Below are 27625 nucleotides of genomic sequence, written 5' to 3' on the forward strand. Positions count from 1 at the left end.
TGCTCTCTAAAATGCCATAGTGGGTCCTAGCTGGCTCATGTGCCTACTGTGCCTCAGATTGTGCCCTCAGCTTCTGAGGCACAGTGGGTTCAGGTCGTCTGGGAGCTCATGGCATCCATTCTCTTGGCAGCTCGCTGGGCTAACCAGTACATACCTCTTTTGGTCTTGGGCCCTCAAAGTTCAGCACAGGCCATGAGAATGTCAAGGTCACCTCATATTTACTGTCACCCCACACCAATACCCACCTCACTGTGTGATGGGCTCCTCTGGTAACTCCAGTACCTATGGACTATCATAACACCAAGATGGTTGAGAAAGCGGTGGGCAACTGTTTTAGAGTTTAGCTCCCATTTGACATTGTTCTTCATTCCTACCTCCAGGTGCCAACCTCTCAGAAATGTCACTGTCGCCTCACCTGCCTTGGTCTGGATCTTTTCTAATTTTCCTCTTGTCTTAGCAATTTCTCCTCTTCAAACAATGTCCTGTCTTCTGGGGATGCATATACAGCCAGCCCTGGAGGAAGCAGCTGCTTGGGGCCCACGGATTTCTTCCCTGAAACCAGGTCACCGGGACTCCGAGCTACTCCCCCAGCTGCGTGAGTCTGAGCTCCGCTTGTCTTTGGGCCCGCGTTTCCTGTCCTCCTCCAGCTTGTGGACACCCTGTCACCAGTGCAGGCACCGCTTCCGGCCCTGACACCCAGTGGCACCCTCCACCAGCGCTCCACGAGGACAGTGCCCTGGTGGCCGGAGAGCGAGGGTGAGCCAAGCCTTGAACAAGTTTTACAGACTCTCTCCCTGTTCTCTGTTTGCTTGTCGTGTTGCAAGAATGTGACTCAACAGCCTCCACACCCCGATGACTAAGCCGAGCTTTCATGAGTGGTGTTTTCCAGGCCATCCTGGGGCAGCGCCCCTCCCTGTTGTCCAGATGCTGCCCAGGGTGGGGCACTGCCCTGCTGGAGCCAGGATGGGAGTTAAAAACGCTCCCCACAGGCGGGCAGAGGAAAAGGCAAGATGAAATCTAGGTTGTTCCACTGCATAACAGTGCACTCACTCTTGCCCCTGCGGGGGCCCAGCCTAGGAGGTGAAAGTGAGGTGTTAGGAAGAAATTACCCAGTGGGATAACTTCTGTAAGGACCCTGCTGAATGATTTGCTCTTACTTTGACAAAAAGGCAGTTACTAGAGGTTGTGTGAAGAAGCCTGTTTTACTTTTCATTAATTGGTCTTTGATTTGTGGAATATTCAATTTGCTGGGAAAACAAACAACAATCTGACGATTAAGTTTCTGGGGCCAACCCGGAGAAAATCATATAATTTGCAATACAAAGATTTTTCAGAATCTCCGGCCACGAAAATAATAGCACAGAAAAAGAGTTCACTGTGCACCAGTGAGGTGCGGCAAAAGGCCAAGCATCGGATGATGACCACAGGAGAGATATTTCTGAATTCTGTTTGCTTGTAAACATGTGCTTCTCTTTGGAAAAGAATTGCTTAGAGCAATGGTATTTTTAACTATACCCTCGCCAGCTGGGGAAACTTTGATTTTTACCTTAAATTCTTTTAACCTTAAAATCTTTTAACCAGATTTTTAAAAAAAATCAACCCTTCTTGTAGAAATGGAAACATATTTCTCTTTCTCGATGGGTTATAACAAAAGCAGAAGGCTTACACAATTATTCGTTTTATGAAAAGAGATGAAATCAGCAAGATTCACACATTTACCAACAACCCTTCTTGATGTGCTACATACCACCTATGAATCATTTGACACAAACCTGCTGCAAATAAGGCCTCTCTGCTGTAAGGACACGGGGCGGGCTCTGTCGAGAACTGCACACGAGTTGGTGGTCTGTTCACAGACAGAATTTTTATAACACATGTTTCAGCCAACTAAGCGTACCCTGCAGGGTGACTACCTGTCCCCTCCCGCAGGCTCTGGGGCGGCCGTGCTGCGGGCTGGCTCCGGTCCCAACAGGAAGCGCAGGCCTCCTGGCTGCGGTGAGCCTCGTGTTTGTTGCCCGGCTCCTGACCACAACCAAACGTTTATTTGCTTTGTTTTGTTTTAGGGAGGATCTTTTTATTTTCATATAATTTCCATTTTACAGAAAAATTACAAGAATGATACAAGGAACTCCTACAAACTTTGATACATTTGTTTGCATTTTTGTTCGCATTTTTGCCTTATTTGCTTTATTATTCTCTCTCTTTCTCACCCATTTCAGAATAAGTTGACTTGGTGCCCTTTATCCCTAAATACTCCAGTGTGAATTTTCCAAAGCTCCCAGAGGGTGGTGACTGTACTGTTACATACCCACAGTACAGTGAACACTAATACTACTATCCCCGGGGTGGGACAAGAGTAGGTTTAAAGTTGTTCTTATGGAAAGTAATACAATTAATCAATAATACAAGAGTAAACTCTGTTTTGCATACTCATAGCTGGAAACCTATGTTTGCTTCACCCTGTATTGCATCAGTTGTTCTAAAATGTTCTCAATTTTGTTTTTATTTTTTGTGGTTTTTTTCCTCCTGAGTCTAGGATCAAATCCAAGATCATACACAACATTTGGTTCTCAGGTTTATTTATTTTCCTTTATTTTGGAACATTTCTCCAGCCTTTCTTTGCATTTCTGACCCTGACATTTTTTTGTATTGATTTTAGAGAGGACAGAGAGAGGATGGGGAAGGAGCAGGAAGCATCAACTCCCATTAGTGCCTTGACCAGGCAAGCCTGGGGTTTCACACTGGCAACCTCAGCATTCCAGGTCGATGGTTTATCCGCTGTGCCACCACAGGTCAGGCCCTGACATTTTTTAAAAATTTACCTTAATGTTTTTAGTTTATTTAAAAGTTTTTTTTTTCTTTTTTGTATTTCTCTGAAGTTGGAAACGGGGGAGGCAGTCAGACAGACTCCCGCATGCGCCCGACCGGGATCCACCCGGCACACCCACCAGGGGGCGATTCTCTGCCCATCTTGGGGCATTGCTCTGCCACAATCCGAGCCATTCTAGTGCCTGAGGCAGAGGCCACAGAGCTATCCTCAGTGCCCGGGCAAATGCTGCTCCAATGGTGCCTTGGCTGCGGGAGGGGAAGAGAGAGACAGAGAGGAAGGAAAGGAGGAGGGGTGGAGAAGCAGATGGGCGCTTCTCCTGTGTGCCCTGGCCGGGAATCGCACACGGGACTCCCGCATGCCAGGCCGACGCTCTACCACTGAGCCAACTGGCCAGGGCCTATTTAAAAGTTTTAATTGACACAAGTTCATAATGACAATTGTCTAATTAATATTTGACATTTTTTATTTATTGATTTTAGAGAAAGAGGAAGGAAGAGAGAGAGAGAGAGAGAAAGTTGGACTCTTTGATCCAATTATTTACATAATTATCAGTTGATTATTGTATGTGTCCTAACCAGAAATTGAACCCACAACCTGGTATGTTGGGACAATGCTTTAACCAACTGAGCTACCCACCCAGGGCCTCCACCCTAACATTTTTTAAATATTTATTTATTTTTGACCCTGACATTTTTAAAAACAAGTACAAGCTATATTGTAGAATATCTTTCCATTTGGGTTTCCCTCATGTTTTTCATAATTAGATTCAGATTATACATTTTTGTAGAACTATCACAAAATTAAAGGTGTATCCTTCAAGCATCTTATTTGAAGGCACATAATATTTGATATTGGTTTATACTAATGCAATGGTGTTAGGTTTGATGAATTAAAAGGTGTCCACCACTGTGAAGTTATCTTTTTCCTTTGTAGTAAATAAGTCATTTGTGGGAGCATACTGTATAACTCTGTGATTATCTATTTCTTAACAAACTTTACCCATCAATCTTAGCATCCTTTGATGACTTTCAATGTCTGTCACTCTTATATATTTATTAGTTGGCATTCTACTGTAATTAGAGGTTTCCCTTAACCTCTATTTATTTTATATTAATATGGATTCTTATTTTATTCAATGGGGTCTAATTCATTACAAATATTATTAATTCTGATATTAAAATTATTTTCAGTTTAGCCAGTGAGAGCCCCTTCCAGCTGGCTTCTGAGTTCCTGTCACATATTCTCATGATTCTTTGAACACTTTCTTATTTTTTGGCATAAAACAAGATGCTCCAGACTCAGCCTCTATTTTCCCTGGACTGGCCCTGGGATAAACCATTTCTTAAGGACCCTGGCTCCTTTAGAAGGAAATGGTATTTAGAAACTAAGATTTAGGTGCTAGATATGCTTATTCCGTCTGGTATGTTATTGCTTTTAGGGGCTCTTAGCAGACAGAATTAGGTAATATTACACACACCAAAACAGAAAGAAATAGATAAGTGTAGAAATATATTAGAAATATATATGTATATTTAGAAAGAGAAGAAGATTAAGATTAGACATAGATTTATGGTTATACTGATAACTCCAACTCCAATGCAAAATCACATTTGTGGAGTGTGTGTGTGTGTGTGTGTGTGTGTGTGTGTGTGTGTGTGTGTGACAGAGACAGAGAGGGACAGACAGACAGGAAGAGAGAGAGATGAGAAGCATCAGTTCTTCGCTGTGGCATCTTAGTTGTTCATTGATGGCTTTCTCCTATGCACCTTGATGGGCAGGGGGGCTCCAGCAGATTGAGTGACCAACCTTGCTCAGGCCAGCGACCTTGAGCTCAAGCCAGCGACTTTGGGCTTCAAGCCAGCAACCTTTGAGCTTAATCCAACAACCATGGGGTCATACCTATGATCCCATGCTCAAGCCAGCGACCCTGCACTCAAGCTGGTGAGCCAGTGCTCAAGCTGGCAGCCTTGGGGTTTCAAACCTGGGTCCTCCACATCCCAGTCCAATACTCTATCCACTGCACCACTGCCTGGTCAGGCTACCCTCTCCACATTTGTAACTTCTTTTCCCAACAGTGTGGAATCCAGCTTTTCTTTGCCTTAAGCTCAACAATGCACAGAGTATAGTTTCAGAATTGCTAATCCATAGCATTGCCTAAAGGAAATCTAATGAGAGTTCAGTTTGTTTATAATTTTTAAGATAAATTTACAAACATTCAAATGCACAAATCTTAAGTATACAATTCAATGACTTTTGACAAACTGATATACCTGTGTAACCCATGCTTCTTCTAAGAGATGAGCTACTCGTGCCTGTATCTTCTTAGAAAGCTCCCTATCTTCCCAGCCAGTACCCCCCCACACCAGAATCAATGAATATTTTGCTTAGTCTGTAGTCTCAGTTAACTTCCCTGGTTTTGAACTCCTGTCTTCATCCTATTTCCCCCTCTGTGCTCTTCCCCTCTGAAGCTTGAGCCCTCCTCAGTGTCTGGCCTTAGGTTGGGTTTTGTTTGTTCTTCCATGATTTCCCAGGTTAAATTTCCAGTTTGGCCCTACTCAGCGCTCCCCCATCCTTAGGGCCAGTGAGTTGGCCCCTCCTCCAGGTAGGCATCCATCTGGTTCCTATACTAATCTACATTCCTCTTTTTTTTTTTTTTTTGTATTTTTCTGAAGTTGGAAATGGGGAGGCAGTCAGACAGACTCCCGCATGCGCCCAACCGGGATCCACCCGGCATGCCCACCGGGGTGCGATGCTCTGCCCATCTGGGGCGTCGCTCTGTCGCGATCAGAGCCACTCTAGCACCTGGGGCGGAGGCCAAGGAGCCATCCCCAGCGCTCGGGCCATCTTTTGCTCCAATGGAGCCTCGGCTGTGGAAGGGGAAGAGAGAGACAGAGAGGAAGGAGAAGGGGAGGGGTGGAGAAGCAGATGGGCGCTTCTCCTGTGTGCCCTGGCTGGGAATCGAACCCGGGACTCCCGCACGCCAGGCCGACGCTCTACCACTGAGCCATCCAGCCAGGGCTACATTCCTCTTTCTATTGGGCCCCAAAGGACCTCTGGCCTCCAGTGTGCTTCCAGGATAACATAATTTACCAATGACAGTTTCATAATCAAACACAGTTCCTCAAGATTTGGCCATAGCACCCTGTCTGGCCCTGCAGGATGCGTCTGTTCCTCTGCTACTAAATCTTGCTCCTTACTCCAGTTGTGCGACAACTGTCGCAGTCCTCCCTCCTTAGCAATGGCTGGAGCCAACAGCTGGGGAAGCTCTTTTCATGAGGATATCTTGTGAGCATGACTGATCAACAGCAACCGTGTCTCTTGTGGTCGTTTAGTCAGCTCACCACCAAGACGTGGCAAGTGGCCAGAGTTGGAGGCACAGGCAGAGAAAGTAAATTGGCCCCCATGCACCCTGTAAATAAATGCTTAATGAATAACTCCCTTTCAGTAGTGCTCAGCCTAGCCAGAGCTATATGGTGTAGGGCAGAAACCAAGGTGAGGCCTCAGAACCAGGAAGCCACACCCATATTAATATTCAGAAAACAGTGGGGTTATAATAGCTTATTTTCCAAGCTCCCTAATGAAAAAGGTTAGTGTGGTTCCATCATGAGAGCATCTGAAAAGGCTCTTTGACATGCAGGCATTTAGTCCCATTCTTTGTGTTGGCCCTTGATTATATTAGCAGTTTAATAAACAAGGCTTTTTCCGTCTATCTTTTGTGTGCTTGGATTCCCCGACAAGGCTAAATAAGCTCCCCAAAGGAGGTGGCAGTGTAGTGCATTTTTCTGTTTTCCTCCCATCTCAGCACCAGCTCCCTGTCAGGTGACAGGTGTCCCATAGATACTTCTGAGTTGAATTGAATCTTAGCACGTTGACAAGGTCTCCTTCCATCGTATCCCACCTAGTTCTCAGTGAGGTGCCAAGCACCCAGTAGGCACTCAACCTGGCTGAATAACTCACAAACTAATCTATTAAATTGTTGCTGACTCAGAGTGATACTCTTTTCAGGGGTCTGCATTTTGGAAGAGGACAACAGTGAATGTGCAATGGTTAATCACCCTAGTGGAATTAACCTATTAGTGGGATTACAGGCAACAGGGAGCCTGCGTAAGGAGGACATTTGTGAGCAAGGGGCTCTTTGTTGCCCCACCAATCATGCCCCATCACTATGTCACTCTTCCCCTGAGGGCCTCAGAATGTTGGGTCCTAAAGGGATCATTTGATTCTGCTAATAGACCCCATTGGCTGTCTGCCTTTCCTGAACTTTCTCTCTCCTGTTTTGTTTTCATCTGTTTCCTTTGGCCCGACAACAGATAGGCTGTAGAACCTTCCTGGAAAGGACTCTGTAGGCCAGCATCTCTTGCCAGAATCTCATAGTTGCAAATCTTCTAAGCTTTCTGCTTTAGTCCCTACTATCAGGACTGTGGAAGATGGCCCCAACAGGCAGGCAACCAGGGGCTCTGTGGGTTGGATCCCCTCTTTAACAGGCCGTTCACTCTGGGATTTGGTTCCGACCCCACATCCTCCTTCCTTTATCAGGTGCCCAGCTGTGTGGGATCTGTCTCTGCTACGCCTCCTACTGCGGGACAACTTCAGGCCCTCACTCTGACCTTGATTATTTTAACCATCTACTCCCTCATGAGTGTACCTGCCTCTGGTTGTGATTAGATATAAAAATATTTGGCCGTGACCCCAAATTTGTTATTGGCTTCCCACTGGGGCCATTACTTGACCCACTAGTCCCCATGAACAGGGACAAAGACAGGAAAATTTCTTTTCTTTTTTTTTTATATATTTTTCTGAAATAAGAAGTGGGGAGGCAGACAGACAGACTCCCAATGCACCTGACCAGGATCCACCCAGCATGCCCACTAGGGAGTGATGCTCTGCCCATCTGGAACACTGCTCTGTTGCAACAGGAGCCATTCTAGCACCTGAGGTGAAGGCCATGGAGCCATCCTCACCGCCTGGGCCAACTTTGCTCCAGTGAAGCCTTGGCTGTGGGAAGGGAAGAGAGAGATAGAAAAAAAAGAGAAGGGGAAGGGTGGAGAAGCAGATGGGCACTTCTGTGTGCCCTGCCTGGGAATTGAACCCGTGACTTCCACATGCTGGGCTGACACTCTATCACTGAGCCAACTGGCCAGGGCTAGCCAGGGAAATTTAAAACCTTATGTAGAACTCCATCCAGATGAGCTGGACTCAGCCACAGTGGGAGGGGAGGTCTCACTGGAATCCAAGGTTCTCACTCAGTCTTGGTTTCAATTAGAATCATCCGGGGAAACTTAAAAAAAAATCCTGTCTAGCACCCCTCCCTCCAGCTTCTGATTAATTAGACTGGAATGAAGCTTGAATTTGTTTATTCTTTCCTGTTTTCTTTTCTTCTTTTAACAGAGAGAGAGTCAGAGAGAGGGATAGATAGGAACGCAGAGAGATGAGAAGCATAATCATCAGTTTTTCGTTGTGGCACTTTCGTTGTTCATTGATTGCTTTCTCATATGTGCCTTAACCATGGGCCTTCAGCAGACCGAGTAACCCCTTGCTCGAGCCAGCGACCTTGGGTCCAACCTGGTGAGCTTTTTGCTCAAACCAGATGAGCCCGCGTTCAAGCTGGTGATCTTAGGGTCTCAAACCTGGGTCCTCCACATCCCAGCCCAATGCTCTATCCGCTGCACCACCGCCTAGTCAGGCTGTTTATTCTTTCTTTTGAAATAAACCTTTATTTTAATTTTTTTATTTAATTAATTGTGTTTACATAGATTCTAGGGTTGCCCTGAGTGCCTCCCCCCTCCCCTCTATTCCCCTCAACATCTCCCTTGCCCCCCCCCTGCCCTACAGCACCCCCCCCTTCCCTTCAGCTTTATCCCATCCTATCATCCCCTTTCCCTCTGGCCTCTTTTCCTCTGTTCCCTTTGATCCCTCCTCTCTCTCAATTCCGTTCCTATATACAATGGAATACTATGGGGCCATGAAAAAGAAGGAAGTATTACCTTTTGCAACAACATAGATGGATCTGGAAACTATTATGTTAAGTGAAATAAGCCAGGCACAGAAAGAAAAATATCATATGACCTCACTCATTTGAGAAACCCAAGGAACAATGAGAACTGAGGAATGAAATAAACCTTTATATAAGTACAAAAGTACTTTTGTCCAGAAAGGTTACAAGTCCATCATTACTACCTTTTCACTTATTATTACAAATTCTCATTACAATTCTAATTGTTGTGAATGTTCCATTGAAGTACACATATTTAACCATTCACCTGACATTTGTTGAACATCTAGTTTAATTCCAATTTGTAGCTATTTTAAAAGAAAACATGATGAGAGCAATCTTCACATAAACTTCCTTATTGTAGGTGTTTTGTATTTCATCAGGAGAAATCCCCAGACATCATTTTATTGGCTCAATTGTTTTTCAGATGCCTCTGAACCAATTTACACCATTCCAGGATGGGCGAAAATTTCTATTTCACCCAGCCTTGGTCATCTACTACATACCAAAACATTTATTCTATATTTCAATGTATATGTCTACATTTGAGGCTTACATTTTTAAAAAGCTCCCTAGGCAATTCTAAGGTGGAATCTGGGTGGAGAACACCAGTAACAGGACTAAGAGTTGGCCCCGCGCCACGGTCCCTTTTTCTCGGCCTCTGAAGATCTTGTGCTCTGATAGCAAAGGCCCAGAAAGAGAACCCCAAAACTGGGTACTGAAGGAAAGAACCTCAAAAGAGTGGGCACTAAGAGGTTTCTTCCTAAGGCCTAGGACCAAGCCTGCCCAAGCCATCCTCCCTGGGCTGAAAGTGACCCAGAGAACCAGGAGCACATGACCCATGACCCCAAAGACAGAGAACCAGGAGCACGTGACCCCAAAGACAGAGAACCAGGAGCACATGACCCCAAAGACAGAAAACCAGGAGCACATGACCCCAAAGAACAAAAATAAAGGCTCCGTCATTAGGACATCAGGTCTTTCCTCTTAACCTTGGGAGAACCTACTTCCCAGCCCTTGGTCCTGACTCAGAGTCTCTGAATGTGCTGGCCACCGCCCACCCAGTGTGCCTCCTCCATACTTCATCCCTATAGTCTGAGTTTTTAAAATGGCTTTTGAAATTACAAAATAACTATTGGGATAGCATAAACAAATACTAACCAAATGCAGCGACATTGAAATATTTCCCCTCATCTCCCTACTTCCATTCCCTTCCCCAGGGGCTAGCTGACACTGTGTCCCTTGATGTTTTCCTGTCCACTTACCAATGCGTGTGTGTGTGTGTGTGTGTGTGTGTGTGTGTGTGTGTGTGTGTGTGTGTGAGAGAGAGAGAGAGAGAGAGAGAGAGAGAGAGAGAGAGAGAGAGAGAGCTGTGTGTGCCTGCATACAGGATTTCTAAAACACATAAATGAAAGCCTGCTGTATATAGTTTTCTTCAACTTGCCTTCATCATTTAACATGGACCACTTTGTGGTAGTTCATATAGAGCTGCCTCATTCTTTTTCTTTTTCATTTATTTATTTTTAGAGAGAGACAAACAGACGCACACATACACACAGAAAGAGAGAGAGACATTGATTTGTCATTCCACTTATTCATGACGTCATTGATTGAGTCTTGTATGTGCCCTGACCGGGGATCATACCCATAACCTCAGCACGTTGCAATGCTGCTCTAACCAACTGAGCTACCCTGCCAGGGCCTGCCTCATTCTTTTTCATGGCTGCATGAAAACCAGTGGTACATGATGATATCACATAATTTGATACTTTTGTTGCTAGATGCTTCAGTTGCTTCTCATTCTTTTCTCTGTAACAACAATGCTACAATGAACTCCTTTGTGTACATACTTCTTTGTACCATCCTACCTGGCTTTGAGTATTGCCGCTGCTGGAAAACTCTTGGTGTGGGATTCCCACTATGCATATGCTATGTATTGCTGCTATTTCCAGGACTCATTTAGACCCCAGAAGAATACCTCCCTGCTCAGTCTTGACCTCTGCTCTCACCCCATTGTCTGCTGTGGTGGTCACAGCATACCTTAAGGCTCAGCTGCCACTTCTCCAATGACCCTACCATAACACAGAAAGGTACAAAAAGGACAGCTATTGTCCCTCTGTCTATTTGGAAGAAAGAAAGAAAGGGAGCCACTGCCTTCAAATGCAATTCAGGTGGAGAAAGCATGAGAGTGGGAGTCCATCAAAGTGGTTTTCAAGGTTCTCTTTTGCTCCTGGGATGGAGTGAGAGGCTGTAAGGGCGGTGAATCACTGACATAGAAGATACTGAAGTGGTGGTAGAAGCTCTCCAAAGCAGCAGAGGGAGCAAGGGGAGTGGTGTGTATGTGAGTGTGAGTGTGTGTGTGTGAGCAAGCACATGCATGTGTGTGTTTAGCCCTGAACCAAATGTCCTTGGCCCATGGATGGAGAGAACCAAACCTGGATCTAATGTGTTGTACGTTTTGTCCCTTAAGATTTTTAAGCACCCTGGTCCTGCAAGAAGCAATAAGGGCTAATGAGAAGCAGGCCATACTCCGGCAAACAGGATATCTGGTTCCATTTATGACTTCACCAGGGTCTGCCGTGGAATGTTCAGCAGCTTCAGTTTGCTGCCCCATGCTTCCGGTCTCTCTTGTCAAAAGGTGCCGTCTGCACCTTCAGGATACAGGAGTTAGGTTTCTTGTTTTTCTTGCAAAGTAGTGCTAGTGACATTGGCTGTTTAAAATGGGACCAGTCCTTTGGACAAGACGTTTGCTATGCTTGGCATCCTTCTTCCTTACTTTCTGGACGCACAGAAAGAACATATGTTTGTGGTCTTGGAGGCAGGGGGTGAACCTCCTGTGTGGCAGCCCTCCTGAGATGTATTCTTGCACACACAAATGCAAAGGCAGATGTTGACTCGCTTTCTCAACCCTTCAGAAATTCTTTCAGGGAATGACAGTGTGGTCACTGTCAGAGTAAAACAATAAACAAAACCGCTTTAATCAGGGATAAGCTACATTTGGGCAGTTTAAGCAAAATGAAAGTTTGCTCATGGAAAAGTAATTTATTTAGACGAATCAGGATTGTAAAACTTTTTATTGAAGTGTAACATACATTTAGAAAAGTGCATGCATCATAAATGTACAGATTGGTGAATCTGTACCAAGCGAACACACCTGTTACCCAGGTAACCACTACCTGGGTCAAGAAGTAGAACATTAATGGCACCCTGAAGACCCTCGTACCCCCATCCCAGTTACTAGTTCTCTGAAGTATAACCACAACCTGATTTTCCACACCTTTTATTAATTATACCTATTCTTTTTTTAATGGTTTGTTATACTATTTATTTAGTTATTAAATGGACAGTCTATTTTATACAACATTACAGATAGCTTTCAAAACTATAATAAAATACAGTTCACTATTCAGCTCAGGAGAAAACAATAAAATCATTCTTCCAGTAAGTGTCACATAAGCACTCATAGTAACAGTCCCTTTCTTGGTCATCAAAGGGAATAATCAGTCAGAGAGTTCTTTACCTCCATTGGTTTCTTTCTTTTTAATTGATTAACTTTAGAGAGAGAGGAAGGCAGAGAGTATGTGTGTGAGAGAGAGGGAGAGAGAGAGAGAGAGAAAGAGAGAAGCATTGATTTGTTCCACACATATATGTGTTCATTGGTTGACTCAAGTATATTCCCTGACTGGGGATTGATCCCGTAACCTTGGTGTATCAGGATGACACTCTAACCAACTGAGTTACCTGGCCAGGGCCTCCAACTTTTTTAAAACTTTGATTTGTTGATTTTTAGATAGAGGGCAGAAAGAGAGAAGAAGAAGTGGGAAGCATCAACTTGTAGTAGTGGCTTCTCATATATGCCTTGACCAGGCAAGCCCAGGGTTTCGAACTGGTGACCTCAGCATTCCAGGTCAATACTTTATCCACTGCGCCACCACAGGTCAGGCTCCATTAGGATTTTAACATTCTTGAATTATAGCTGTTTCAAAATCAAAAGTCTAACTTCGATCACCCTAGAGATGTACACTAATTATGCCTGTTCTTGAACTTTATATATATGAAATTTATTCACGTTTTGTGCATTCTTGCTCATTTATTCTCATTCCTACATGGTATTCCATGAAGAACTATATCACATTTATTTATCCACTCTATGCTAGTGGAATTTGGGGCTGTTTTTGGCTATTTCATACAATGCTGCTATGGACAGTTTTGCACATTTCTCTTGGTGCTTACGTGCAGACACTTTTGTTGTGGACATTCCTACAAGTGGAACTGTTGGGTCACAGTATCTGCATACAGTCAGCTTTAATGGACCTTGGAAAGAGCAGTGAATGGGAGTTAGGAATGTATTTTTGACAGGTGACAGATCACAGAGCCATGATCAGGCCTCAGGCCTCTGGTCCCTTCCCAGGCTTGGATTACAGGGCAGCCAGAGCAAACCAGTTATCCTCTGTGTTTCCTCAACTGTAAACTGGAAATAATTAGCACCTGCTCTATTACTTGCTGGGGATGGGAAAGCCCATGGTAAAGTCTCAGGCTGCACGGATGTAAGCTGTTATTAAAAGGGAGGTTTTTAATTATTAATGAGAACTAAAGACAAACTATACTTATGTGCTCTTCCATTTCGAATTAAGAATCTGGAGATTAGATTAACTGCTCCGTGGGGCACCCAGCTGCAATGAGTAACCTCCCGAGGCTGTCCTCTGCGTCTCACCAGAAGATTCCTCTACTGCCTGCAGCTCCCAGGGGTCCTCCCAGTTCTTTCTCTCAATCGCCAGCTGCCCCAGCTTCCCCTCCAGCCCCAACAGCCTGAGTTGGCTGAATCTGGAAAAACTGGTTGGACACAATCATTTCATGTCTGCATTATTGTACGTAAAGTTTGAGTATTGTCAATGAGATGCTTTGATCTCACAGTGCAAAAGTTCATAGGCACTTATGAACTTATTCTACCAAAGTTGAAACCAGGGACTGTAAAAAATAATTAAGAGAAGTGTCAAAATCTCTTCCATCTTATTGGCTCCCATGCGTTACACAAGAAGAAGACAGCGCCCTCTTCTGGCTAATGTCACACTTGCATGGCTTGCCAACACTGGACTATTTTTTCACTTGGGAGTGGGCTCATCTTGGGGTGAGTCCTGAGTAAACCACATTTGGGCATCCACTCCCTTCAAAAGAGAAAAATCAAAGCTGTGATGCTTATAATTGTATTAAGAAGTACTAATTGGTACTTTCAAAATGGGCAGGGGGGTATAAGGTAAAGCATAGAGAATATAGTCAGCAATGTTATAATAGTGCCAGGTGGGCACTTGACATATAGAGAAGGGACCCCTTTATAACCTATATGACTGTCTGCTTCATGTGCTGTACACCTAAAATTAACACAAAATAGTGTTGAATGCAAACTGTAATAAAAAAGTGAAATAAGCCTGACCAGGCAGTGGCGCAGTGGATAGAGCATCAGACTGGGATGAAGAAGACCCAAGTTCGAGACCCCGAGGTCGCCAGCTTGAGCATGGGCTCATCTGGTTTGAGCAAAAAATTCACCAGCTTGGACCCAAGGTCTCTGGCTCCAGCAAGGGGTTACTCAGTCTGCTGAAGGCCCACGGTCAAGGCACATATGAGGAAGCAATCAATGAACAACTAAGGTGTCACAATGCACAACGAAAAACTAATGATTGATGCTTCTCATCTCTCCGTTCCTGTTTGTCTGTCCCTGTCTATCCCTCACTCTGACTCTCTCTCTCTGTCTCTGTAAAAAAATAAAATAAAATAAATAATTTTTTAAAAAAGTGAAATAATAAGAAAAAAATCTGTGATGGTTCATTTTATATGTAATTAACATTTAAATATGATAGATACTTTTCTTTTAGCTTCTGTAATGGGGTTGGGCCTTATCCAAGGATAAGAGTAAAAACTGAGGTTTCCCAAAAAAAGATATTCTGCTTCAAACTGCAACATCAACTCTCCCCTGAATTTCTAGCCTGCTAGCCTGGCTTACAAATTCTAGACTTGTCAGTTCCCACAACTGCAAGAGTCAGTTCCTCAAAATAAGTCTTAAAAGAACACACACACACACACACACCCTATTGGTTCTGTTTCCTTGGAGAACCCTAACTAATACAAAACCTAACTCCAGAACCCATTTTATATCAGTGACATCTCCTTTGAAAGAACATGAAGAGACACGAAGTATAGCAGATGATTATTTATTTATTTAGACAATTAAATTTAACAGGGCGACATTGGTCAACCAGAGTACATAGATTTAGAGAAAATATCTCCACATCATTTGGACAGTCGATTATGCTGTATACCCATCACCCAAAGTGAAATCACCTTCTGTCACTGTATATTTTTGTTTCTCTTTAAGCCCCTCTTCTTCCCCCCACTTCCCTCCGGTGCCTCCCACAGTTGAATTTTTGAGTTCAGGTTTAAGTCTTAGTCCCACTAGCTACTTAATCATACTTAACTTTGGTTTCTTCATTTGTAGAAAGAATAAAATAGTAATATTTACTGGAATAGGGTTCTATAAAGATGAAATAAGAGAAAACATGCTCAGAACAGTGTCTGGCTTCGAGTAAGTACTTGATAAATGCAAGTAGTTACTGTTATTATTAAAGTCACTGAGGGAAGCTGTCAAGGAAGAGAGAGGGGCACCTGGAGGGGTAGCTGGTCTCGTTCACTCCCTGCCCTTTGTCTCCCAAAGCTCTCCTGTACAGGTCATCTCTGCTTTTCACCACCTGTTCCTGGGGACATTATAAAGCAATTTCTTTTTTTTTTTTTAAATAAAATTTCCAGAGCATTTTATTTTTTATTTATTCATTTTAGAGAGGAGAGAGAGAGGGAGAGAGAGACAGAGAGAGAGAGACAGGGGGGAGGAGCTGGAAGCATCAACTGCCCTATGTGCCTTGACCAAGCAAGCCCAGGGTTTCGAACCAGCGACCTCAGCATTTCCAGGTCGACGCTTTATCCACTGCGCCACCACAGGTCAGGCCTATAAAGCAATTTCTTGTTAAGTGTTATATGCCTTCCCATTGGAAGATTAAAAGTTAAGATTCCAAATTAAGGACTAAGTCATAGAAGAAACTATTCTTGTCACAAAAGCCAATTGTGGTAAATCTTGGTAATCATTGAAAACAGTAAAATTATTCTTTTAACACTTATCATGGGCCCTCTATAAAATTTAATCTTTTCTCCATAATATAATTTATTAAATTAATTAGAAGTTTTGTTTGCTTCTCATAATTTTTTTTTTTAACAGAGACAGAGAGTCAGAGAGAGGCATAGACAGGAACGGAGAGAGCTGAGAAGCATCAATCATTAGTTCTTCATTGCGACACCTTAGTTGTTCATTGATTGCTTTCTCATATGTGCCTTGACTGTGGGACTTCAGCAGACTGAGTAACCCCTTGCTCGAGCCAGTGACCTTGGGTCCAAGCTGGTGAGCTTTGCTCAAACCAGATGAACCTGCGCTCAAGCTGGCACCCTTGGGGTCTCGAACCTGGGTCCTTCTGTATCCCAGTCCGACACTCTATCCACCGTGCCACTGCCTGGTCAGGCTGCTTCTCATAATTTAAAGGACTTTGGAAAGATGATTTGGTTGGGAAAAACCTGTTTTTAAAGCTAGCCAATGATCTCTAAGTGGATGAATTTTAGCTCATTTATATTTTCTTTGTTTTATATATATATTTGTGTGTGTTTCATGAAGTGATTCATGAGAGGACTCATAAACGTAAACAGCAGGTTATAGACTCCTGAGATTTAGTATAATAAAAGATACAAAGCAAAAAACAGTAGAAAATGGTATGCATTAATGGGATCCAGAGAGATTCAACACAGGCTTCCAAGATCACTTCTTGTCTGAGGCCACACAGGGTCCTCTTTCTCTCGCCGCCAACGATGGGCACATGTGTGGAACTTATTTGTCCATGGAAGCCTGTTCGAGTCTCAGAGTCCAAGGCTTTTATGGGGACCTGGTCACATATGTATATTTTGCTATGCAACCAACTCTGGCAAACAAAACTCAGGAGCCTAACAATGAAACCAGGTGCACATTGTCGAGCTTGATGTTTGTACAAAGAAACCTGACAAGCAGGTATGCCCATTGCTCTGGGAGTATATATCCAACCCATCAATCACTAACATAAAGAACACTCTGGGGCCCACATTCCCAGCGGCTGGCTAAGGGTTAATCACAAGTCCCTTAGAGCAATGCAAGGAGTAAGCAACCAGACCTGCTGCGTTAACTCTTTCCTCAGTCTGTATTTTCTCAAGTGCCTGTAATTAACCCATATTACCTTTATAATCAGAGAAGTAACTATTACTATAAAGGCCTCCAAAGTTAATGATTTTCTTTTTTAGCGATTTAATGATGCTGCTTTGTAATCTCAGTACATTTCCCTGCACCAGCGGAGCTGCTGGGAGAAGTAAAGTCACCCTACTGGACATTTCATTGATGCACATAGCCCTTTATGGAAAATCATAAAAATAGGCGGGACAGGGCATGTGAGGCCAAGGAAGAAGCACAGCAACGCCCAGTCAACCTCCCCAGCCTAGAGATGAAAAAGTTGGAACAGGAGCAGTGAAAGGACTCACTCACGGTTCTAAATCTTAGGAGTTTTCTATTTAAAATTTCTCTCAGAACTCCTGAAGTGGAAGAAGGCAATATGTGCTTAGTTGCTTCAGATTGTCTTTTACACGGGCAGAGACTGGAGGAGTCCTGGCTGGCGGAGCTGCCGGAACCAATTGCCTGTGGTCCCGTCTCCTGTAGCCTCGGCTCTAGGCCTCCCATCCCTCCCCGGGACTCTGGGGCCAGGGCATTGCCCATGCTCATGCTTCTGTGTCAATGGTCCAGTTTGGAACCGAGCAAGACACTAGTTCGTCTTCACTGAAATTTCCCCTTCTCTTCCCTTCACTGACTCTCCTATTGGCTGGGGTGGTATCTGTCTCCCATGGGACTGTATATTCCTTGAAGGCCCCCTGGGGCCAGGTGATACAGTGGCTATGACGGTGGATAGTGAAATAAGTTCTGGCTTAGCGTCTCTGGTTGTGTGATTTGAGTTACTTAATGGAAATAATAGTACCTCTGTCAGAAGGTACTATTGAGGGTATGGGAGGGAGTAATAATTCTTAACTAGCATAGAGTTTGGCATATAAAAATTGTTCAGGCCCTGGCCGGTTGGCTCAGTGGTAGAGCGTCGGCCTGGCGTGCAGAAGTCCCGGGTTCGATTCCCGGCCAGGGCACACAGAAGAAGTGCCCATCTGCTTCTCCACCACCCCTCCTTCCTCTCTGTCTCTCTCTTTCCCTCCTGCAGCAAGGCTCCATTGGAGCAAAAAGATGGCCCGGGCGCTGGGGATGGCTCCTTGGCCTCTGCCCCAGGTGCTAGAGTGGCTCTGGTTGCGACAGAGTGATGCCCCGGATGGGCAGAGCATCGCCCCCTGGTGGGCGTGCCGGGTGGATCCCGGTCGGGTGCATGCGAGAGTCTGTCTGACTGCCTCCCTGTTTCCAGCTTCGGAAAAGTAAAAAAAAAAAAAAAAAAAATTGTTCAGTAAATATTAGCTATTATTTTTAAAATAAGTACTCCATTTATTTTGGAAAACTCTATTCTCTGATCTTCTTTAACAGTTTATTGAAGTAATTGACATACAATATACACTGTACATGTTTAAAGTATACATTGTCAGCCTGGCTTGTGGTGGTGCTGTGGATAGAGCGTTGACCTGGAACACTGAGGCCACTGGTTTGAGACCCTGGGCTTGCCCAGTCAAGGCACATACGACAAGCAATCAGTGAACAACTAAAGTGAAACAACTATGAGTTGATACTTCTCGTCCCCCCTCCCCTGTAAAATCAATAAATAAAATCTTTTAAAAAATGAAGTGTATATTGTCATAAGTTTTGACATGTACATACCTGTGAAAACATCACCATACTCAAGTTAATGAACACACGCACAATGTCCAGAAGTTTCCTTGTATCCTCTGTCATCCTCTTCCCTGTCCTCAGGCAGCCACTGTTAACTGTCTGTCTCTACATATTAGCGTACACTTTCTCAAATACTATACGAATGGAATCATATAGTTTGCACTCTTTTTTGGCTTTTTCCGTTCAGTGCTACTTTGAGATTCATCCATGTTGCTGAGTGTATCAGTTGCTCAGTAGACATACCACAATTTGTTTATTCATTCACCAATTGATGGCCATTTGGGTTGTTTCCAGTTTTGAGGTCTTAGAAATAAAAATTATATGAAGATATGTGTACAAGTCTTTGTATAGACATGTACTTACATTTCTCCTGGGAGTACAATGGGTGAGTCATAAGCATGTATCTGTTTAAATTTTTAAGAAACTGCCAACTTGTTCTCCAAGTGTTTGTATTATATTATTTTGCATTCCCACTAGTATAGGAGAGGCCCAGCTGTTCCACACCCTTGAAAACAGGAAGACCCAAAGGTAGACTTGCTGTAGAAATGTAGTTATTTAGACAAAGAGTTCCTGTAGTTAAATACATGAGGGAAATACTGGTTTTCTTTGCAATAGGACTTCTTAATGCCTTATTGTCCGAATGTGTTGGTACCTTTCCACCAGTGGACACATGCACTCTCCTCAAACTTACTGATCCACGGAAACTTTTATTTGAGGTATACCTCTAGCAATTAGCGTTCTACAGAGCACATCTTGGGAACTGTGTCTTGGGGGTTGCTTTGTGCAAAGGTTGGCTGTAAAGCCAGGAGGCAGGGCCAAGGCCACCATCACAGCCGCCCATGCAGGTTCACATTGGATTCGGACAGTCGGTAAAGAAACAGCAGAGCCAAAAACTGATGGGCCATAGTCTTTAATTCTAGCTTGCACCCGGCGGGCAAGTAAAAATACACACTGGGCTCCAAAACCCAGTCACATTCAGTGCTCACAAAGCTACTGACTTATCCGAGTTTCCTAGAATCAAAGGTTTCTAGCTCACCAGACTTATTCACCTCTGTTCCTCATCTCCTTCCTTATCCCAGATACAAACTCTACACAAACTGGCATCTCACTCAGCACTCCACCATCTTGGCTGCTTCTCCTGGCCTCCTCCACATGGCCTTTCTCTGCTCTCCTCTGCTCTCTCTTCTAATGATAATCTCAGGAACCAAGAGCCCAAACTCTGTTCTGCCCCCATTTTATATTGTAGCTTCACAACCTCTAATCCAATATACAAAATAGGGAAGACTCTAGTAGAGTCACTTCTCTGAGGCATGATTGGATTGTACCACCCCACATCAAAAAGGGTGGGAAAGGCTTAATCCCAAAACCAAGCCCCAGGCTACAACGATCCCCAACACACATTAATATCACCTGGGTGATGGCCTCCACGTGGGCGGCGTCATCTTTAACAAAGTGAGCATAATACATTTTATCTGCCCAACATTGGCAAATGTAGATATTACTATAGCAGCCACAGACCAAGCAGTTGATCTGAAATCCCCTTGTGCATCTTTTAAAGTATAAACATTCTGCTTTTCTGGCTTAGAAAGAAAAGTATGACAAGAAGCCAGATAGGGATATTGAAGTTACTTGGGGGGTGAGCTGACCAAATTATTCAATCGAGTGTTTCTCTAATATCTCTTTTGAAGTAAGTTCAGGGGTGAAACCCCATCCTCCAATCAGCACAGTGCTGACATTTTTCCACAAGTGGCTTATAGATTACTATATAATCAGGCACTTTGAAAGATACTAAGATTAGCCTGACCAGGCGGTGGCGCAGTGGATAGAGCATCGGATTGGGATGCGGAAGGACCCAGGTTCAAGACCCCGAGGTCTCCAGCTTGAGCGTGGGCTCATCTGATTTGATCATAGCTCACCAGCTTGCACTCAAGGTCGCTGGCTCGAGCAAGGGATTACTCGGTCTGCTGAAGGCCCACGGTCAAGGCACATATGAGAAAGCAATCAATGGACAACTAAGGTTGCAACGAAAAACTGATGATTGATGCTTCTCATCTCTCTGTTCCTGCCAGTCTGTCCCTATCTATCCCTCTCTCTGACTCTCTCTCTTTGTCCCTGTAAAAAAAAAAAAAAAAAAGAAAGAAAGAAAGATACTAAAATTATATATATATAATTTTATATATATATAAAGAGACTTTCTTTTCCAGCAGTCTGGGTAAATGTTAGAATCCATGGGAGTCCGAAAGACCAGAGTAACAGGCTTTATTGAAAGGAAGAAAGGAACCCTGCCGGGCACTTCTCCCGGGGGAGAAGAGCACCGGTTACAGACTAGGGGCGAGTTATGTAGTGTTTGGGAGAGCCTGAGGGGATACTGAGGCAAAAGTCCTGGTATGTCCGGAATGCTCCTCCTTGGGAGGCTTTGAGCATGTGGGTGTTGAATCAAAAGTCCTGGTGTGTCCGGAGCCCCTCCTTGGGGAAGCTTCTCAGCTTTTTGGAATTCCTCTGTCTCAGGGTCAATAGTCCAGTAAGGGTGAGGTCTGACAGATAAGTGGAACATCAAGAGGACAGTTTGGAATTCACGTATCTATCAGTAAATATGTCTAATGAGACCTCAAGAAACCCAGGTCTTTATGCAAAAGATCTCCCTGATGCAGTTACCCTGAGGATCAAGGGATTTCAAAGAGTTATAAGTGGGTTTATTGGAGCCCTCTGCCTTTGTTGATGGGAAGAAGCTAACTTAACCTAGTAGACAAAACAGAGGAAAAGAAGCAGAGCTGATGGTAGTTTTCCTACCCTACTGCATTCCATTCTACCTCTTCTGTCTTGTTGGTCAAATAAGTTTGTAAATATGATATATATGTTTGCTCGCTTGTGACTTATATTGGGTGTGGGGGACAGGCTATAAGCAGGCCAGGTCGTTGTAGCCTAAGGTCTGGTTTTGGGACTAAGCTTTTCCCCACACCCTTGACTGATTGTATGATCTGGGTGGTGCACTCTCATGAGGAATCCAATTATGCCTTGGATAAGTGACTTTGTATCAGAGACTTCCTTGTTTGTATATTGGATTGAGGGATTTTGTTTTTCTACACTATAAAGTGGGACAGACCAGGAGCTTGGGCACACAGTTCCTGCTATCACAATTGCAGGGGCTTCCCTGATCCCTTGCCCTTCATGGGAAGAGCTGGTTTTCTGCTTTTCCCTTGTCTTCTTTTGTGGTTTGCCTGTCTTGGTGAGACACCAATAAATAGGATGGCCCCCCGTCCTCTGACTCCGCCATTTCTTTATCGTCTGCCCGAATCCAATGGGAACCTGCATGTGAATGGCCACGATGGCGGCTCCTGGCCTTACATGTCTCAACACCATCAACCTGCAGGCAGGTTCCGCGCTCCTGGCCCATTCCTTCCTGCACACAAGGGACACTTTTTCTTGCTCCTCTTGCATCCTCTGCCTGGCCCCCTCCCCACAGTTTGTCACATGTGCTTTCTCTGGTGAGCTTTACTCGACTCTTATATACTGGGTTATTCTTTTTGCCCACCATTTATCATAAGTGTAATTAATGTTATTTAATGATTGTCTCTTCCACTCGCTTGTTAGCTGCATGAGGGCAGAAACAGTTGGAGAAGTTCACTACCAAATTACCAGCACCTGGCACTGAGGAAAGTACCAGTTAACTGATTGAAACATCTAGGTGCTGATAGATTTTTGCTCATTTAATTTAGGGCTGTCTTGTCTTCCTTTGTCCTAGGTCAAAGTCTTCGCAATTCCCTTGTTCCAAAGTTCAGCTCCTCCCATACTCATTCCAGGAAATGCCCCTGTTATCTATTCCCTCATCAGAATAGATGACGTCAGTGTATACGGGCTAAAGTCTCTCCTGTCATCTGGAGCCAAGGAGCCTGAGAAAAGCAGTGCTCTCCTTGTAAATGTGATGTGTTCAAGGGGCTGGGGGAGGGCAAAGTGGGTAAACATGGTGACAGAAGGAAACTAGACTTCAGGTGCTGAACAGGCAACGGAGTAGAAAGATGTCAAATTATAATGTTGTATACCTAATGTTGGGCAGATAGAGTATATTATGCTCACTTTGTTAAATATAGCGCTGCCCACGTGAGGCCATCGCCCAGGTGATATTAATGCGTGTTGAGAATCCTTGTAGCCTGGGGCTTGGTTCTGGGATTAAGCCTTTCCCACCCTTTTTGATGTGGGGTGGTACAATCCCATCATGCCTCAGAGAAGTGACTGTATTAGAGACTTCCCTATTTTGTATATTGGATTAGAGGTTGTGAAGCTACAATATAAAATGGGGGTAGACTACACGAGAGCTTGCGCTCTCTGGGTTCCTGGGATGATTAGCATGAGAGAGCAGAGGGAGCAGAGCAGAGAGCAGAAAGAGGTCGTGTGGCCAGGAGAAGCAGCCAAGATGGCGGAGTGCTGAGTGAGATGCCAATTTGTACAGTTTGTATCTGGGATAAGGAAGGAGATGGGGAACTGAGGAGAATAAGTCTGGTGAGCTAGAAACCTTTGATTCTAGGAAACTCGGATAAGTCAGTAGCTTTGTGAGCACTGAATGTGACTGGGTTTTGGAGCCCAGTGTGTGTTTTTACTTGCCCGCCGGGTGCAAGCTAGGATTAAAGACTATGGCCCACCAATTTGTGGCTCTGCTGTTTCTTTACCGACTGTCCGAATCCTATGCGAACCTGCATGGGCTGGGCGGTTGTGATGGTAGCCCTGGCCCTGCCTTCTGGCTTTACACCTGATATTTATATAATGTTCCTAACCAAGTTACAGCAAAAAATTTAAATTATTTTTTTTTTAATTTAGGTTTTCAGAGTTCTTAGTGAGTCTGAGACTCTAATAAATGGCTCATGTGTACTCCCAAACCCAGCAAAAAGGAATGGTGCAGCTTGACCAGGTGGTGGCGCAGTGGATAGAGCATCGTATTGGGATGTGGAGGACCCAGGTTCGAGACCCCAAGGTCACCAACTTGAGTGCGGACTCATCTGGTTTGAGCAAAGCTCACCAGCTTGGACCCAAGGATGCTGGCTTGAGCAAGGGGTTACTCGGTCTACGGAAGGCCCACGGTCAAGGCACGTATGAGAAAGCAATCAATGAACAACTAATGATTGATGCTTCTCATCTCTCTCCATTCCTGTCTGTCCCTATCTATACCTCTCAATGACTCTCTGAAGGAATGGTGCAGCCGTGGGCAGTGTAAAGCCAGAAGGCACAGCCACCATCACAGCAGCCTGGCCCATGCAGGTTCGCATTGGATTCGGACAGTCGGTAAAGAAACAACGGAGCCAAAAACTGATGGGCCATCTTCTTTAATCCTAGCTTGCACCCGGTGGGCAAGTAAAAACACACACTGGGCTCCAAAACCCACTCACATTCAGTGCTCACAAAGCTACTGACTTATCTGAGTTTCCTAGAACAAAGGTTTCTAGCTCACCAGACTTTATTCACCTCTGTTCCCCATCTCCTTCCTTCTCCCTATACAAACTCTGCACAAACTGGCTTCTCTCTCAACACTCCGCCATCTTGGCTGCTTCTCCTGGCCACATGGCCTCTTTCTGCTCTCCACTCTGCTCTCTCCTCTAATGATAATCTCAGGAACCAAGAGAGCAAGCTCCCATTCTGCCCCCCATTTTATAGTGTAGAAATCCAAACCTTTAATTCAATATACAAAATAGGGAAGTCTCTAATACAAAGTCACTTATCTGGGGCATGATGGGATTGTACCACCCCACATCAAAAAGGGTGGGAAAGGTTTAATCCCAAAGCCAAGCCCCAGGCTACAAGGATTCTGCCTTCCCACAGCCAGCCCCCAACACACATTAATATCACCTGGGCAACAGCCTCCACGTGGGCAGCGCCATCTTTAACAAAGTGAGCATAATATATTTTATCTGCCCAACAGGCAGCCATGAGGCAAGTTACATTGGTATACTGCTGACATCACTGGGACAATATGTGGAAAGCTGTTCAGTGCCTTGGCTGAGTGGCTCAGTTGGTTAGAGTGTCTTCCCAATATGCCACGGTTGTGGGCTTGATTCCGGGTCAGGGCACACACAAGAAGGCTGTTCAGAGTGCGCCATTCTCTGCAATGTTGGGAACGTGGCTACTCAGAGGAAGAACGGTTACACTCAACCACCACAATCAGTTCCTTCCCCGAGTACTTACTTGCCTCCCATCTCTCCCCCAAACTCACTCACATACCCATGCCTGGGGCTCGAGATTTCCTTAGTCCAACTCCAAAGTCAGTTCCTTTCAAACAGGATATGGATGTGATTGGGAAAATATGGCGAGGGTCAAAGTAGCTGGAGATGCGGGCAGGCTCCCTCTTGTACACTCTCTGGGATGGCAGTTTCTACTCAAGGGCAAGGTACTTTGAAGCAGCAATGGAGACCTGTATCCTAATGGAGGAGGAAGGGGCGCTGCTTCTGACAACTGGGTTTCACCCCCTGCTTGAAGTTGTTGCAAAGACTCAATGAAAGAATGTCATTAAATCCCTTAGGACACCGCATGGTATGTCGTCAGTGCTTAGAACATGGCAGCTGGTGAACTGGGAGGTGCTCCCTGGTGTTCGCGGAGCAGCTGGGCCTCCCACGGGGTGAAGACGGCTGCTCACTGTCCTCTTTCCTCTGCTGGACTAGCACCCTTGCCTGCCCAACACCTAGAAAAACACCTTCCAGGTCTCATAGCTCACACCTGTGGAGTGCTTTACGTCGATTACTTCATTTAATTCTCAAAACCCTATGAAGCTAGGAATTATTGTTATCCCCATTTTACAGAGAAAGAAATGAAGGCACGAAAAGGTTAAGTACCTCCCCAATGTGTTGTACAGCGTGGGGGCAAATGTAGGGTTACAGTTGTGAGTACGTGAAACAGTTTGCTCTTGCATTATTATTTTTTTTTTTTTTTTTTTTTAGGATTTTATTTATTCATTTTAGAGAGAAGGGGGGAGGAGCAGGAAGCATCAACTCCCATACGTGCCTTGACCAGGCAAGCCCAGGGTTTTGAACCGGCAACCTCAGCATTCCAGGCTGACGCCCCATCCACTGCGCCACCACAGGTCAGGCTCTTGCATTATTATTTATTAATTATTAGATTGCTTTCCATATGAACAACTGTAAACCTACCAGTACTTTTGCCCCAGCCCGTATCCAGTTAGCGGAGGAGCCGGTATTGCAACACCGCCTGGCAGGTCCCAGAACTTCCAGAACCCATGCTCTGCACCGCCGCCCCACTCCACCGCCAGCCGCACTCCGGTGATGGCCTCCTCATTTCTCTTGGCTTGCCTAATACCACCATAGAACAGATCATCCCTACTGTCTCCTCCTGTGTTTTTTGTGGGGCTCAATTTCTTCCGTGATTGCTCACTGTGCTGGCCCAACACAATGCCTTAAACCAGGGGTCCCCAAACTTTTTACACAGGGGGCCAGTTCACTGTCCCTCAGACCGTTGGAGGGCCAGACTATAAAAAAAACTATGAACAAATCCCTATGCACACTGCACGTATTTTATTTAAAGTAAAAAAACAAAATAGGAACAAATATTTATACAATATTTAAAATAAAGAACAAGTAAACTTAAATCAACAAACTGACCAGTATTTCAATGGGAGCCATGCTCCTCTCACTGACCACCAATGAAAGAGGTGCCCCTTCTGGAAGTGCAGCGGGGGCTGGATAAATGGCCTCAGAGGGCTGCATGCAGCCCGTGGGCCGTAGTTTGGGGACCCCTGCCTTACACAAAGGAAGGCTGTACAGTAGCCCCCGCATCGGTCTAGCACTGGGTTTGGCAGGCTAGGTTTATGTTGCAATAATGCTCTTTCACAAAAAGTCTCTTGGTGCCATTGTTAGACTCTACGGAGGCTCAACGACCCACTGCACGGACCCTTTGTGCTTTGTGCTCTTAATGACAACCGTCTGCTTCCTAAAACAACTGTGACTTCAATTTTACCCTCAAGGAAATACCTGGCTGCAGGGTGACCTCATGCTCCTGTGCGTGCCTGGGGACCAGTCACCACTGAAGTTCGGCCTGTCTACCTGCCTCAGAGACAGTCTGGGTGCAACAGTAGCTGCTCAGATTCCATATACTTTTCAAAAATAGGCAAATTATACCTACAAGAGAGTATTACATATTTTTGGAGTTAAGTAAATATAACGAATACTCATCTATAGCCAGCACCGCCCTGGACGGAATATTTGCGGACTCTGTCCGGTCCTCCATGGCGGCTCTCCAGCTGCGTCCCTCTCACAGCCCTCCCCTGGTGATGCTAGTGCGCTTCTCATTATACAAAAGCATGTGAGTTGTTTGAGAGATGATTTGCTGATGAATAAGTCAGATGTGATTCCTGACTCCTTTGTTATGCAAGGTGCTAACAGCAAATGAATATTCAAACTTGGGGTATTTTGAGGTTTGCTTTCTATTCAGAATGATGTTTTTCAGCAAGCTGTTTCCAGTTGTAACTTCATGATCACTGCAGTATACTAGTGTTCTGAGAACAGATGTGCCACAAAATTGTGGTCAACGTGCAAAGTTAATTTTTCCACAGTTGGGGACATGTACTTTCATGGCCATGGCTGTCAGAATGCTAAGCTGAGAGGCCGCTACAGATGGTGAAAATTGGGATTCAAACTGCAGGCAGGAAGAGGGAGTTGCCCAGAAAGCCAGCAGCAAAGAAACAGTGTTTCCTGCAACATGAAAGAAATTTGTGGTGTACCTACGCGAAAGAACTTGGTCCTGGTAGTAGGTGTTCTACTCAAACAGCCTGATGAGTACCGGTGTGCTAACCCATTAAGCATTAATCCCTAGAAGAGAGCTGTAGGTTCTAGTATATGGAAAAAATGTGCCCCAAACACCAAAAAACAGAGAACTATTACTT

At 44.7% G+C, this 27625-nt stretch overlaps 1 pseudogene; it reads right to left on the reverse strand.

Annotated features, from left to right (window-relative positions):
* Positions 1-26970, reverse strand: LOC136377050 (large ribosomal subunit protein bL9m-like; annotated as a pseudogene).
* Between the last annotated feature and the right edge of the window lie 655 nt (positions 26971-27625).

Source organism: Saccopteryx leptura, chromosome 6 (assembly GCF_036850995.1).
Source record: "Saccopteryx leptura isolate mSacLep1 chromosome 6, mSacLep1_pri_phased_curated, whole genome shotgun sequence".
NCBI lineage: Eukaryota > Metazoa > Chordata > Mammalia > Chiroptera > Emballonuridae > Saccopteryx > Saccopteryx leptura.